Source organism: Musca domestica, unplaced genomic scaffold (assembly GCF_030504385.1).
Source record: "Musca domestica strain aabys unplaced genomic scaffold, Musca_domestica.polishedcontigs.V.1.1 1, whole genome shotgun sequence".
Lineage (NCBI taxonomy): Eukaryota > Metazoa > Arthropoda > Insecta > Diptera > Muscidae > Musca > Musca domestica.
The window spans coordinates 22256361-22271983 of record NW_026712114.1 but is presented as its reverse complement, the minus strand read 5'-3'; the positions used below and the strand labels follow the sequence as shown (position 1 = coordinate 22271983).

Sequence of the window (15623 nt, the reverse complement as noted above, 5' to 3'; positions counted from 1 at the left end):
TATTGTTTGGAAAATTTCATCTCAATCGGATAATAAATACGACCTGCATTTTGTTCACAAGAATACATGGACAGACGGACGGACGGACGGACGGACTGACATGCATAAATCGACTCAGAAAGTGATTCTATGAAGGTTCTCAAAAGTAACTATGGGTCTATCTCGTTTCCTTCTCGATGTTACAAACAAATGCACAAAGACATAATACCCTTACCACTATGTGGTGTAGGGTATAAAAAAACAATTCCAGTGAATAATGTCGCTAAAATCATTAAAATATCGATTATCGGGAGGTACCGTTATATAGGGGCTGTACGAAGACCTGCATCCGAAATTTTTTGTCATAACTTGTAGTACTCATTACGAACTTTGAAATAATTTCGCTATATGATGTCGCCAAAATCATGAAAATACCGAATATCGGGTGAAACCGTTATATGGGGGCTATACGATAACGTGGACCTGCATACGAAATGTTTAGCCATAGCTTGTAGTACCCATTAAGAACTCTAAATACGAAATTAGTTACGATTTCGGTGAATAATGTCGCAAAAATCATGAAAATACGGAGTATCGGGAGATACCGTCATGTGGGGGCTATACGAAGGTGTGGACCTGCATACGACTTTTTTTGCCATAGGTTTAGTACCCATTAAGATCTTCCAAAACATAGTTTGACACTATTCCGGTGAATACTGTTGCTGAAATCATGAAAATAGCGACTATCGGGAGGTACTGTTAAATGGGGCTGTACGAAGACATGGACCTGCATACAAAAATGTGTGTCATAGGCTGTAGTACTCATTCCGAACTTCAAATACGAAGTTTGAAATAATCCCAATATATAATGTCGCTAAAATCATGAAAATACGGAATATCGGGAGGTGCCGTTGTATGGGGGCTATACTAAATTGTGGACCGACATGGCCAATTTACGAACTTAAACTGCCTCAATTCGTTCGAAAGATAGCGTGATTACAACAGACGGGGCAGGCAGATCGTCCTAGAATTGTACGTCCTAGAATTATACGGTGATCTTGAACATATATACTTTTTAGGGTCTATTCTGAATATTTCGAGGAGTTACAAACGGAATGACAAAGCTAATATACCCTCCATAGAATGGTGGAAGGTATACAAATCTTTAAAAATCGTTTTATTTCACAACTTCTTATGTCCTCCACCATACATTGTATGGAGGGTGTATTAAGTTCGTCATTCCGCTTTTAACTCATCGAAGTAATAATTTTAGACTCAACAAAGTAGATATATTCTTTATCAGCGTAAAATTCTTAGACGTTTTAAGTTTAGTCCGCCCGTCTGTTGTAATTACGCTAGGGTTAAAACTGCTAAAAAGATAGGAAGCAAACATTTTGCACCGATCTGTATTTTGTCTGCAGGCAGGTCAAGTTCCAAGATGGGCTACATTGGTCCCCATATAACGGTACCCCCGATATTCGGTATTTTGATGATTTTAACCACATTTTTCAATGGTATTGTCTGAAATTCTACACAAGGAGTTATCTGTTAGTACTTTACCCTCTGAAAGAGAATTGTGCAATTGTATAGTCCCCATACAATCTTTCCCCTAGATATTGGGTATTTTGATAATTTAAGAAAAAAAAATTACAGAACTCCACACAAGGAGTTCCTTATGAGTATCTAACCCCTGAAAAAGTATTTTCTATATAGGTCCACGATATAGTAGAGCCCCCATACAATGCTGCACCACGATATGGGGTATTTTGATGATTTTAACCACATATTTCAATGGAGTTTGCTTAAAATTTACACAAGGAGTTCTCTGTGAGCATTTTAGCTCCTAGAAGAGAACTGTCTATAAAGGTCTACGTTTTAGTATAGCAACCATATAACGCTACCCCGAGATACTCGGTATTTCCAGGATTTTCGTATTGTATTTGTATTTGAAGTTCGTAATGGATACTACAACCTATGACGGAAAATTGTCTATGTCTTAGTATAGCCACCATACAACGGTACTTCCTTTTTTCGATATTTTGATGATATTATCGACGTTTTTCACCGGAATTGCGTAAAATTTTGTATTTGAGGTTCGGAATCGTTACTATCCTATCACAACAAGTTATTTATCCAGCACTACGTCTTCATATAGCCCCCATCATTTGAGCCGTATTTTTTGGTCGGATTTTTTTTTTTTTTTTTTTTTTTTTTGATTTTTCAAGTGCCTTTCGAATGGTGGAGGGTATAAAAAGTTCGGCCCGACCGAAAATAGTTGCTTCTCTACTTGTTTCCTTTACACAAGCTTATCTTTCACATCTGCAGGGAATAAAAATTGAGCCTTAGGTTTTTTCTACATTTTGAAATCAAATTAGCTGTAATTCTGAAAACGTCTTTACGAAAATTACGCTTTGTATAGCCTCCATATCCCATTCTTCTCATTATTTATTTATGTTTTTGAATTTCTTTTTTTTGTCCTGATAACATTTTATTCAGAGTTCAACATAATTAAACTGTTTTTTTATCATTCTCCCACTCATGTTTTTATTCCAAGGAATTTATCTCTGCATTAATATTCGTCTTTTGTTTCAATTTCCTAAAAAAATATTCTCTAAAATTACTTACCTTTTCAAATAAATCTCGTTCGAGGAAGAAACCAGTACCATTGAAAATTCCACATGAACATGTCATCTACCCGCCAGACATAATTCCCAAGAAAATACAAAGTAAGTCATGTGATGATACAAATGAAGTCAGTAGCCTTGCAGGTTTTGTGTGCTCCTACAGGAATTTATGTTCCCTTACAAAAGTCATTTTAATTGGTTCAAAAAAATGGATTTTTGAAAAAAATAATATTACCATGGATTTAATTTTAATATGTGTGGCTTCCTTTAATTAACCTGTACAATCTGGATGAAAAAAACAAAAACATACAAAGGAAAAATACATTTACCTTGGAGAGCTGAACTTTTTGTAACATGCATGTGTTTTTTGCTCTCTACCACGGACTAAAGACTCTGAAACATAAAATTCGTAATTGTCTTACAAAACAAAACAAAAATAAAAATAATTCGGTGCATTGGTGAAAATCAGTGCCATACAAGTTCACTGACAACAAATTCAAAAATAATCTTGATTAAGTTGTTCTGTGACAACGTAGAGTAATTAAAAAAATATAAATAATTCTCCAGGGATTCATTTTGTAATTAGCTTTGAGCCAAAACATGTTAAAGAATTTAAAAAGTATCAGTCGGTTGTGCCTACAGATGTATACCCTCAGCCAATGTTCGATTATTTAAATATATTTTGACTTCTGCTATGATTATTCAAATTGTTTAACCTCTATGGAGTAGCTTCTGAAGGAATGGGCCAATATTCTCCATTTCTTATCGGACCTAAATAAATATGATATAAACATTGCCTCTTGCCAGGTTTGGACTATATTGGATACTTCCTTCACTTTATATGAGATATGTGATAAATTTTAGAAAATGTTAAAAAGTTCGCTATGTACCAGATATAGTCGACGGAAGTATTCCGTTTTCACACCTCATCGAATACAGATAAAAATATTGGTATGGGCACTATTACAGGAAAATCGAAATTTATATCCAACTAGCTGGCCCGGTCCGCGTTGCCGGCCCGTAGTTTTTGTCTATTATGCATATATTCCCAAGCATAATTATTCACAGATATGACTGATATAAGTGTTCACGTACATGTCGATTTAAAGTGTTTTAAAATACCTGTACCCATTTTTAACCAGTGGGCTTCAATATTTAAACCGTGGGCTTCAACTGTGTGGATGTGCTATACAAATCTATTAAAAAGTATATATCAATCTTATCGCCATATAAGGGATCAAATTAATTTTTAATATGGTAAAAGTCGTAGCAAAATCTTCCAGTCAAATGAATGATTTAAGAATAGCCAAAGTTAATTACTTTTTTAAACCCATTAGCAACTTAGATTGTGCATTAGAGTCCTCATAAGTCCCCCTAACCATGTCAGTCTGATTGTCCGCCAAAAGGTGGGCTTGAGAGGGTATTATAACATGGATAAAAATTCTAAAATTTGTAGATATGTTGAAATTTTAGTGTAAGATTTTCACCCCCCTAATACGCATTATTAGCCAAATTCTTTGAAATGTGGTTAAATTAGGAGGTACCTTCTTTATATGGGCACTACTCCGAAACATCGACCTACATTGAAAACTTTCTTCTACCCCTTATAATCCAAGATGACAAATAGAGGCCAAATCAAAAATATAGCAGAACAATATAGCATGTCATAGCATTTCGCGTGATTTAAATAAGTAAAAATAGTTTTATCCACCTCATAATTGCGGGCAGAATGATAAGATGGGAATTAATTTTATTTGCCATTTAAATTGTAAGTTGGAGACCCCTTAAAGTCCATATTTTCATCATAGGATAATTCAATGATGATTAAACAAATATTCGGTCCCGTGCTACTTTCTTATATTTGTAATTTGTTCATGTTTCCACAATTTATTTCATATGGATGCACATCCCAAATCTACGTTCCCAACCAATATTCTCTTGGGGGTTAAAAATTCAATAGAATACAAAATTTTCTTTTCTGACCACACATTAGATGTGAAATTGGACTTGGGGATACTCCAATGTGGGGACTCTACTTAAATAAATTCCTATGTGGCAATTATCTGTATGATGGTTCCCTACCCCAGGGTGGCATAAATAAAATTTTTTAGCCAAATCAATTGATGAATGTGGTCAATACCAATATGGGCCCTACTCTGAAAATTTCAAATTTTATGCGAAGAGGTTATCTACCCCCTTAGAAACAAAAATGTCAAATAAGGGCCAAAAAATGAAAAAGGTGGCCGGCCAAGACCCCAAAAATAACTTAAATCATAGATGGTTATATAAATATGAAATCGGGTTGTTCCCTTATCCATGAGTTATAATCGATATAAAGACCTGCAAAAGTGATTTTAGGTATTTTGAATGTTTGGGAAGAATTTTTGGAAGGATATAAAACCTTTTCTTACTAAAAGTCCCATTCGCTCTACTATTTTGCACCTTTTATTTCAATATTGGTATATTACTTATTATTCTCCCAAAGAATTTTGCATTTTGAGCTCTCATTGGACGGATCATTGTCACGCTTTGAAATGAGCCCCATTAAGCTTTTTCGGTCATTTTTGTTTGTTTAAACGTGTTCGCATCTTCCAGCTAACCCACGATGTAGGCCCTGGAGTTGAAAGGTAGATGTCAGTTAACATCCTATTTCGCACTTATTTAATTTTTTTAGTGAAAAATTATTCTTTATTTTGTTCACAAAAAAAAATTGACAAAAAAAGAATAACAAATTGAAAAAGTCTTCAACTTTTTCGCTGATTTTTTACAGCAAATGTTTTAAGATCCTTCCTTACAAAGTTTGTCAATAGAATGTACTATTACTTTAAAATTCGATTCCATTGAAAATGTTTTTTTGATTTTTGCAATGAGATCTCTTTTTCATGATTTTTCAGCGATTTAGAAAAAGTAATTATCTTTTAACTTTGGTGTGACCGCGTTAATTATTTCGATATCATCTATTCCGTTTCGCCACCACATAATTCTCTACTACACTTCCATGTAACCCGCCATCAATTTCAGTTCTCAAGAAATCAAGTCAATTAAATAAATTGGTATAAATATTCGAATTCAAAAATAAAATATAAAAAAACACTACAAATGTACATTAGAAAAAAGTAAGTCAAAATGGAAAAAAATCATACAAAATAAAACATTACTATTGTACATTTGAAAAGTCAAAATGAAAATGTTAATATATCACATTTTTACGCCGTTTTTTTTGATATTATCCTTTTCGGAGAGTAGACAACTCCGAATTTGTGTGAATCGTTAAAATTAATCCAGCGGTTCTTAAGTTATAAGCGTAGTAACTAACACAACTTACATTTATATATATAGATTCTATGCGAAATGATAAATTCCATATTCATTTCTAATTTCTGGCAAAGATATATATATATAAATAAAACAACCGTAGTATTTTGTTTTGCAAAATGGTCAGGCTTTATCCCTTTATTGTTGTTTTTATAAAAACAACGTTTGTTTATTAGTGGAGAACGATGGTAAAAACAAGGGAACTGATGAGGATTTGTGGCCCTTTCCGAAACCTAGGTATTCCCTGCCTTACCACCTGGTAAACATTACCATCGTTCTCCACTAATGAACAAACGTTGTTTTTATAAAAACAACAATAAAGGGATAAAGCCTAACCATTTTGCAACAACAAAAGTTGTAAAGAATCGCTGACTTGTGTTGCAAATTTTGACAGATAAAGGTATTGAAAATTGTAATTTTCTGTTGGTGACGTAGCAGAAGGGGTTCGCAAATTTATATCATCTTCACAACAGACCTTGTATTAGCAAAAATGTTTGTCTGTGTGAAATTTGAAGAGGGTTGGATACTTATTTGGCTTTTTTAGAGCGTCTTGTTTTAACAAAATCTTGAACCCTATTTGGGGGAGAAACCAGAAGAAATGGTCCGATCTCTACCATATTTATAACAGATCTTGTGTTGATGAAAATATTGAGATGTACCAAGTTTGAATGGAATCGGATGATAATTTCGCTTTATATGAACTTGATGGATATTCGAAATGTTAATCCTTTGTGGGGGAGATACCAGAAGGAAGGGACCGGTATAACCCATTTTCATAGCAGATTATGCAGCAGATAATGGGATTATAATAATGGGTTAATAAAAATAATAGAACGTGTGAAATTCGAAGACAATCGGACTCTTACATCACATTTTTTAAGAGTAATAATTATTCAAAATTTTGACTTATTGTAGGGGAGGTACTTGATGGAGTGTACCGATACTGTCTTGACCTAGAACTGATACAAATATTAAGATTTGCAAAGTTGGAGCAAAATCGGATTATCGCTTCTATTTCTCTGCACTAAAATATATATATTTTTTTTAACATTTCGCCCTTTTGTGGGGGAGGTAACAGAAGGAGCAGACCGATATATTCCACATTCACACCAGACCTTGGGTTAAGAAAAATATTATGATGTGTGGGAAGGGATTCGGACTCTTACATCGCATTTTATAAGAGTTGCAATTATTCGAAATTATGACCCTTAGTGAGGGAGGTACTTGATGGAGTGAACAGATATTGCCCATTTTCGTACCTGACCTAGAATTGATACAAATATTAAGATTTGCAAAGTTGGAGCAAAGTCGGATTATCCGTTCTCTATCTGTACAGTAATGTTTATTTTGAGAATTTCGACCTTTCGTAGGAGTGGTATCGAAAGAAGTAGACCGATGTTGCCCATCCTCGAACTCGATCTTCGTTTGATAGTAATATTACGATTTACAAAGTTTGGACCAAATCGGATACTCCCTTTGAGAGTTATCATCCCAGACGGACATCGTAAAATCTACTCCAAATGTCCTGAAACGGATTTAGTCCAAAGAGACCTTGGGTTTAAAACCGTTATTTCGATGATATACCCTCTCTATCTGAGGGTATACAAAATTTATCGATCATATTACGAGAAGTGGCTTTCTTTTCCAAGAATGCATTGTTTAAATCAACATAGGTCAATTTTCGCTGCAGGCCTTATGCAACGATCCAGGCTTGTTGTACCCTCCACCATTCTATGGAGGATATATTCTGGATCAGTGTAAAATTCGAAGTCGATCTAGCGATATTTATCTGACTGACTGTTGTAATCACGTTTTCTTTAGACCAAATTGAGATAGAAGGCTAAAAATTTGCATACATGCATAGTTTACCAGTAGGCAGGTTAAGTTCGTAAATGGGCCATTTCGGTCCACGTTTTCGTATAGCCCTCATATAACGGTTTCTCCCGAAATTCGGCATTTTGATGATTTCAGCAGCATTATTCACCGGAATCGTTTCAAATTTCATATTGGAAGTTCTTGATGGGTACTACCACCTATGGCAGAAAATTTCGTATACAGGTCCACGTCTTCGTATAGCCCCCATAAAACGTTACCTCTCGATATTCGGTATTCTCCTGATATTTGCGACATTATTTACCGGAATTATTTAAAATTTATTGTTTTTAGTTCCTAATGGATACCAAAGCCTATGACAAAAAGTTTTGTATGCAGGTCCATTTCTTCGTATAGCCCCAATATAATGATACCTTACAATATTCCGCATTTTGATGATTTCAGCAACATTATTCACAGGTCCTTGTATTCGTATAGCCCTCATAAGATACTCGGTATTTTCATGATTTTTGCAACATTATTCACCTTAATTGTAACAAATTTTGTATTTGAAGTTCGTGGTGGGTACTACAGCCTCTTACAAAAAACTTCGTATGCAAGTCCACGTCTTTGTGTATAACGGTTTTCAATTTTTTTTTTTTTTTTTTTGAATTTTTTCAGGTGCTTCTAAATGGTGGAGAGTATTAAAAGTTCGGGACGGCCAAATTCAGGTTTTTACTTGTTTTCAATATTATGAAATTTCTCATTACAATAGTTCTATGCCAGAGTTTTGATAATACACACTGATTTAGAAATTGATTTTGATAACCCAATTCGTTTCATAATCTATTTTGAAATCTCTGTTTTTGGTAAAAATATGCTTCTATGTGTTTCTATACTCTCCACCATAAAAAGAGTAGTATATCGACTTCGTCGTTCAGTTTGCTACACCTCAAAATGCTAATTGGGGTCCCATCAAGTTCATGGCAATTTCTTGATTTGTTTCCCAAAAAAATACACTAATTAAATCTTGAAATACTACGTTTTCCTGATGCGAATGATATCAGTGTAGCTCATCCAGATCGCACCCGTCTCAACCCAAAAAAATGTAGTTACCAAACCGACAATTTCTTCCTATTTTTTTTTTCTAAATAACTCCAAACGCGCGCTATGGAAACAAAAGATTTCTTGTAAAATAAACAATTTGTTGGTGGGGCTTTTTATTTCATGGTTTATTTTAAGCAGCCATAGAGAACAACAAACTCATTGTTAATATTTTCCTTAACTAACCGATGTAGTTGTTAGTGTTCTACTTACTCTTGTGGCTTTTAATCTTACGTTTTCCACAAACTGTTGCCTGTCATAAGTTGTTAGCTTTTTCTGTTCTTCGTTGAGCAGATTTTTGGGGTGCATTCATGCACCTTCTTGCATAACCTTAAGTTGCTCTAGCTGTTATTACTCACGAAAAACTTAGTTTCAACATTTTGGTCTTTTGCCTTCGAAAAAGGGTAGCTAAGATTGCCTTTCCCTGTAATCCACCAAAAGTATACTTAAGAATGTTTTCATAATGTAAATTAGTTACAAAATCTTCTTTCGTTGTTTTTTCTTTTTCTGTGTGTAATATTTTAAGTTAGGGTTATTATCAACTTGGGTTGCGAGTAATGTGCAGCAAACAAAAAGTCAACATGTCTTGTGTGGATGAAGGGTAGAATGATGGCAAGTTTGCCAGATTTATAAAATTTTGGTAAGTTGGAGGGGAAAAGGGACGCGGAAATGATTTGACTCTGGTAAAGGTTAGAAAAAAACATTCTCCTAGACCTTCTTACGATAGAAGTTGTCTATAGGTCTCTGTAAAAGAAAAGGCATTATGAGTGTAGAAATAGCTTCAAAAGGGATATAAGATTAAATTCCCTAAAAAAAATAAAACCAATATAGACCAGTGTGGAAAGTTCAAATGCCGGACGAGACTGACTATATGGTACCCTACATATACCCTTCAGGAATTGCCCATTAATCCATCAGCGAAAATTCCACTTAAAAAAATAAGATTCGTTTCAACTGTTTGTGTTAGGCTTTTTTAGTACTCAAAGTTCACAATTTGTTCTGTTTGACAAAATTTTGGAATCAAAACTTCATACATCGTCCTAAATTTTCAGACTTTCAAGGTTTCCTCTATTATTCACGCTTTTCCTCTTTCGGATAGAAATAAAAAAATGTGTACTTTTTATATCAAAAAGTCTTCAAAATCTTTCATTTTGAAGTTTACATCCAATTTATCTGTCCAAAACTATTTCAAAGTCTCTATATATAAGCCAACGGTGATCTTAATATCAAATTCCAGAATTTCTGCTCTATCCCTTCACCCAATACCAAATTTAATACCATTTAGTACTTTTCGAACAATAATAGTACGCATTTGCAAAAACCGCCATCAGATCTTAACACCAGATACCAAGCAGTGACATCAATATCAAATTTCGGGATTCCAGACCTTTCCCTTCACTCAATACCATAATTAGTACAATTTAGTACTTGTCGTAAAATTATAGCACACATTTTTTAAAATAATCTCCATATCTCAGCCACTGATACCAACAGTGAGCTTAATATCAAATTTAAGGATTTCACATCTGTAAACTGTCCACTATTCAATTTAGTACCATTTAGTACAATAATAGTACAAACCCGCCCCTTCTCTCAATCACTGATACCAACGGTGATATCTATATCAAATTTCAGAATTTTAGATCTATTCACCCAATATGAAATTATGTACAATTATATTCCACTTTTCCAAAACCACCTCTATGTCTCAATTCCAATTGCCAACAGATACCTCAATATTAAATTTGAGGATTCCAGCCCTATTCCTTTACGCAAACGAAAATTAGATAACAACAGTAACCTTAATATTATATTTCGGGATCTCAGCTCTGGAATTTCACCAACTTCTATGTTTAGTACCATTTAGTAATACAGTAGCAAATAGTACGCAAATCCTAAACCACATCCATATTTTAACGGCAGACACAAACATCTATATCAAATTTCAGGATTTAATTCCACATTTACTTTTCGAAAAATTGTAGCAAACATTTCCAACACCACCTCCATATGTCAACGTCAGACAACAATAGAGACCTCAATATTAAATTAGGATTCCAGCACTATCCCTTACCCAATAACCAATTTAGTACCAATTAGTAATTTTCGTACAAATTTAGTAGACATTTGCAAAACCTCTACCATATCCTAATTCCAGATACCAACAGAAAACTCATTATTAAATTTGAGGATTTCAGGCCTATCACTTCAGTACTTTTCGTACAAATATAATTCGCATTTTAAAAACAATATCCGTATCTCGACATTAGATAACAACAGTAACCTTAATATCATATTTCAAAATCTCAGTTCTGTAATTTCCCCCACTTCTAAGTTTAGTACCATTTAGTAAAATTTAGTAATATAGTACCAAATAGTACGCATATCCAAAAGCTCCTCAATATCTTAACCGCAGGCACCAATTATCAAATATCAAATTTCAGGATTGTTTATTTATTCACCCAATACTACATTAAATACTATTTAGTACTTTTCGTACAATTATAGCACACTTTTCCAAGACCACCTCTATGTCTCAATTTCAATTACAAACAGAGACCACAATATCAAATTTTGAGATTCACCCGATGCCAGATTTAGTACTATTTAGTACTTTTCGTACAATTATATAACAAATTTTCAAAGCCACCTCCATATCTCAATTTCAGATACTAACGGAGGCCTTAACATCAAATTTGAGAATACTGGCCCTATACCTTCATCCGATACTAACTTTCTTTACTTTCCAAACCAACGCCAAATATCAGATACCATCAGTAATATAAACATCAAATATCTGAATTTTTTCTCCATCCCTTCATCCAATATCAAATTTTGTACCATTTAGTACTTTGCGTACAATTGTAGTACACATTTCGAAAGCACATCCATATGTCCAGGATACACATAAATAGCGACTGTTCACCCAAAAACGAAATGTACCAAATATTGTACTGTTTAGTACTTTTCGTGCACTTGTAGTACAGATTTCCAAAACCACGTCTTTATCACAAACCCACCAGCAACAGGGACCCCAATACAAAATTTCAAAATTTCTATTTCATTCGTTAACCATAAACCAAACTGTTCCAAATTTAGTACCATTTAGTCACAAAAATACAAAATCTCCATCATGCAATCCAAGAGAAGCCTTATTTCTAAATTTCTTTCCAAAACTTAAATTGCACAAAATTTAGAATCATTTAGTACTGCCTATGTACCTCAGTCTTACAATGCAATAGCAATCTTACTTTCAAATTTCAGTATCCCAGCTCTATCGGTTCACCCAAATCGGATTAGTACAATTTACTACCTTTTGTGCACATAAGCACAAATTTCGAAAATTACCTCCATATCCCAATCCTACTCTCCACCAATAATGTTAATTACAGGCTTCCAGCTCCATCCGTTTCTCCAAATTCGAATTGTGCCAAATTTAGTACCGTTTAGTACTTTGCGTATACATGAGAACACACATCCAAAACAACCTCCTGACTTCGACTCTACTTCTCAACCTTGATTTTAATTCCGAATTAAACCTTTTTAGCTCTATGTATCTATAATATACTCCATCAGTAACACTCATCCGAAAGTAAAGAGTTCGTCAAATACAAATGGTATGATACCATTTGCTACCGTGCTAGTACTTTTTGTACCGTTCTAGTATGAATTCCAAAAACCCAGTATTATCTGACACCTTCAAACTAAGAGTGATCCTCTCCCAAAATTTCAAGATTTTAGCTTCAGCCATTTCGTCTGGTCGTTGAGGAATCATTAAGTCAGTCTGTCAGTTAATATAGAAATCAATATAATGTTCTACCTAAGAAAATATTTTCTAAAAAGAGACTTTCAAGAGATCCTTTTTCTAGTTTTCCCTAGTCAGAAGATCTTTTCTACCAGGAATACCTCTCAAATACTCTACAACATTTTAAAGCTTCATCTGGGATTAAAAATACCTCAATATTAAAACAACTCTCTCTCTCTCTCTATTAACTCCTTATCACTGCATTCCAAAAGCAAACAACAAAACACCCCTCTTTTACAAATAATTTTATTTCCACAATTAAAATGTCTGCCCCAAAACTTTCATTGGCCTCAATGTGCAACTTATTTTATTTTTTCTATTTGCTGAACTACTTCATTTTAGTTTTTTTTCTTTTGCATTTCAAACTTTAAACACAATTTAATTTTACCGCATTGCAAAAACTGTGATTCACAAATGCCAACCTAGTTTTGTGGCTTTCTAGGCAAAAGTCTGACAAACAAATGCCACCGCCGACGTCGTGGCATATCACTGAAGAGACATGATTTAAATTAAATTTAATTGGGTCACATTTTGTTGCTGTGCATTGATTTGAATACTCCAATGAGCCTAACAACTTGACTGAGTAGACATTTTGCAAATGGTAATAGTTTCAAAGAGAATGGCAGGAGTAACAAATACAACTGCAACTATGCAATAAAGTTCGAAAAACTTTCATGGTAATTAAATGTACTTAAATTTGAGTTTTGTATAAATGACTATAGGAGTGTGTAACGAATGTAGGGAGAATATCTGTGGTTTGACGGCAAAGGCCTTTGGAGGGTTTTCGTTCAACTATGCAAACTGGGACCCATTTAAAAAATAATATTTTTTATAGACATCCTTCAAAAACAGACTTCAAAATCTTTGATTAAGTAGCAAAAGTCTTAAAAAACCCAATATAAAAATCCATACTATAATAATAAAAGGCGTAGTTTAAAATTTCTTGCAACAATTATTAAAAATCGACTGTTAATTAATTACCAAAATCTTATAAATCCATGGGTGAATTCTTCAATTAATGTCCTTACAAAAATCTGTAAAATTCCCTGATTACTCCGTATAAAAATTGGTTAAAATCCACAAATGAAGTCTTTAGAGATAACCTTAGAATTGCACATTTTTAAATTAAATTACGAAAAGAGTAAAGAATATCACTGATAAAAATTCTTAAAATTAAAATTCTTAAAAAAATGCTAAAAATCGGCTCAAAAATCTATAAAAAGACAAAAGAACATAAATTAAAAAAAAATGGTTTATTTAAATCCTTATAAAAATATGCATTAAACAACTGCGATAAAGAATTAAAGTCCTTACAATAATCTTTCAAGTAAGAGTTTGTGCAAACACTTTGAAAACTCACAACTAAAATTAAAATCGCAAATAAAAAAATAAGATTGTTATTTAAAAAAAAAAAAAAATCTTTAAATGCACCATTATAATCCTTACAAAAAAACTTGGAAATATACGATCAAGGTCTTAATATACAATTCGTCTAGGTCCACGATCTATGAAAATTAAAACAAGTAAAAAAGCAGTAAGTTCGGCCGGGCTGAACTTTGAATACCCTCCACCATTTGGACTATACGATATCGTGGACCTATATACATAATTCTCTTCCGAGATATAAAGTACCCACAAGGTACTCCTTGTGTGGATTTTCAGCAATTCCGTTGAAAAGTGTGGATAAAATCATCAAAATACCGAATATCGGGGGGTACCGATATATGGGAGCTATACGATATCGTGGGCCTATATAGAAAATTCTCTGTCAAGGGATAAATTACCTACAAGGAACTCCTTGTGTTAAAAAAATGGGGTAAAATCATCAAAATACCGAATATCTTAATTCTTTTAGACTGTAGCGTGATTACAACAGACGGACGGACTTAGCTAAATCGTCTTAGAATTTTACGCTGAACAAGAATATATATACTTTGTTGGCCGTAAAATGATTATTTCGATGAGTTACAAACGGAATGACGAACTTAATATACCCTTCATTCTATGTATGGTGGAGGGTATAAAAACAATTAAAAAGGCTAAAATTAAAATTGAATACCTTCCACCATTTGGAACGAATTTGGCAATTTTCAAAAAAAAAAAACAAGTTAAAGAGTATCTGTCGGTTTTGCCGACAGATGTATACCCTCAGCCAATATACGATTACTTAAAAATATTTTGACTTCTGTTATGATTATTCAAATGTTTCACCTCTTATGGAGTAGGTTCCGAATGAATGGGCCACTATTGTGCATTTCGTACCGGACCTGAATAAATATAATATAAATATTGCGACATACCAAGTTTGGACTATATTAGTAACTTTGTTCACTGTTCTTTCAATGGTAACGTGCGCGTGCTACCAGCTATAGTCGAAGAATTCTATAGTCGAAGAATGACAGATAAAAGTATTGAAAATTGTGACCCTTTGTGAATGAGGTACCTGAAGGGGTTCACAGATAAAAATCATCTGCACAACAGATATTGTATTGATTGTTCTAATTTAAAATCTGATTGTCCTCAATAAATATAGTTTGTGAAAATATTTAAAAAATAAAAACATTTTTTTTTTTTGATTTAAAAAACCCTCCATAAAAAAGTGTTTTAAAAATCCACAAATATTGCTTAATAAATTAGGGCTTTAAATGTCTTTAAAAAATAGACATAAGGAATTATAAGTAAAATTAATATTATTAAAAAAACAAGATTGTAGCACTGAGGGTCCTTTAAAATAGTTTTAAAAATAAACCACGATTTCAGCGGTAAAAGTTATTTAAAATATTCCAAGGGTTCTTTAAAATACTTCCAAAAATACGTAATTAAAATGACTATATATCCTAAAAAAAAATAAAAAAATAAATATCCATTAAATCGACGATATACCGCTAAAAATAGTAGATGATAAATATTTTAAAAATCTACAAGTATTGACAAATTAATAGTTTTAAAAATACAACACAGCAACTCTTATAAATGCTGTTAAA

General features: G+C 33.2%; 1 protein-coding gene across 1 annotated transcript in view; it reads left to right on the top strand.

Moving 5' to 3' along the window:
* LOC131800525 (octopamine receptor beta-2R-like) overlaps nucleotides 1-15623 on the top strand; it is a 384581-nt gene that overhangs the window by 349731 nt on the left and 19227 nt on the right. The window lies entirely within an intron of this gene.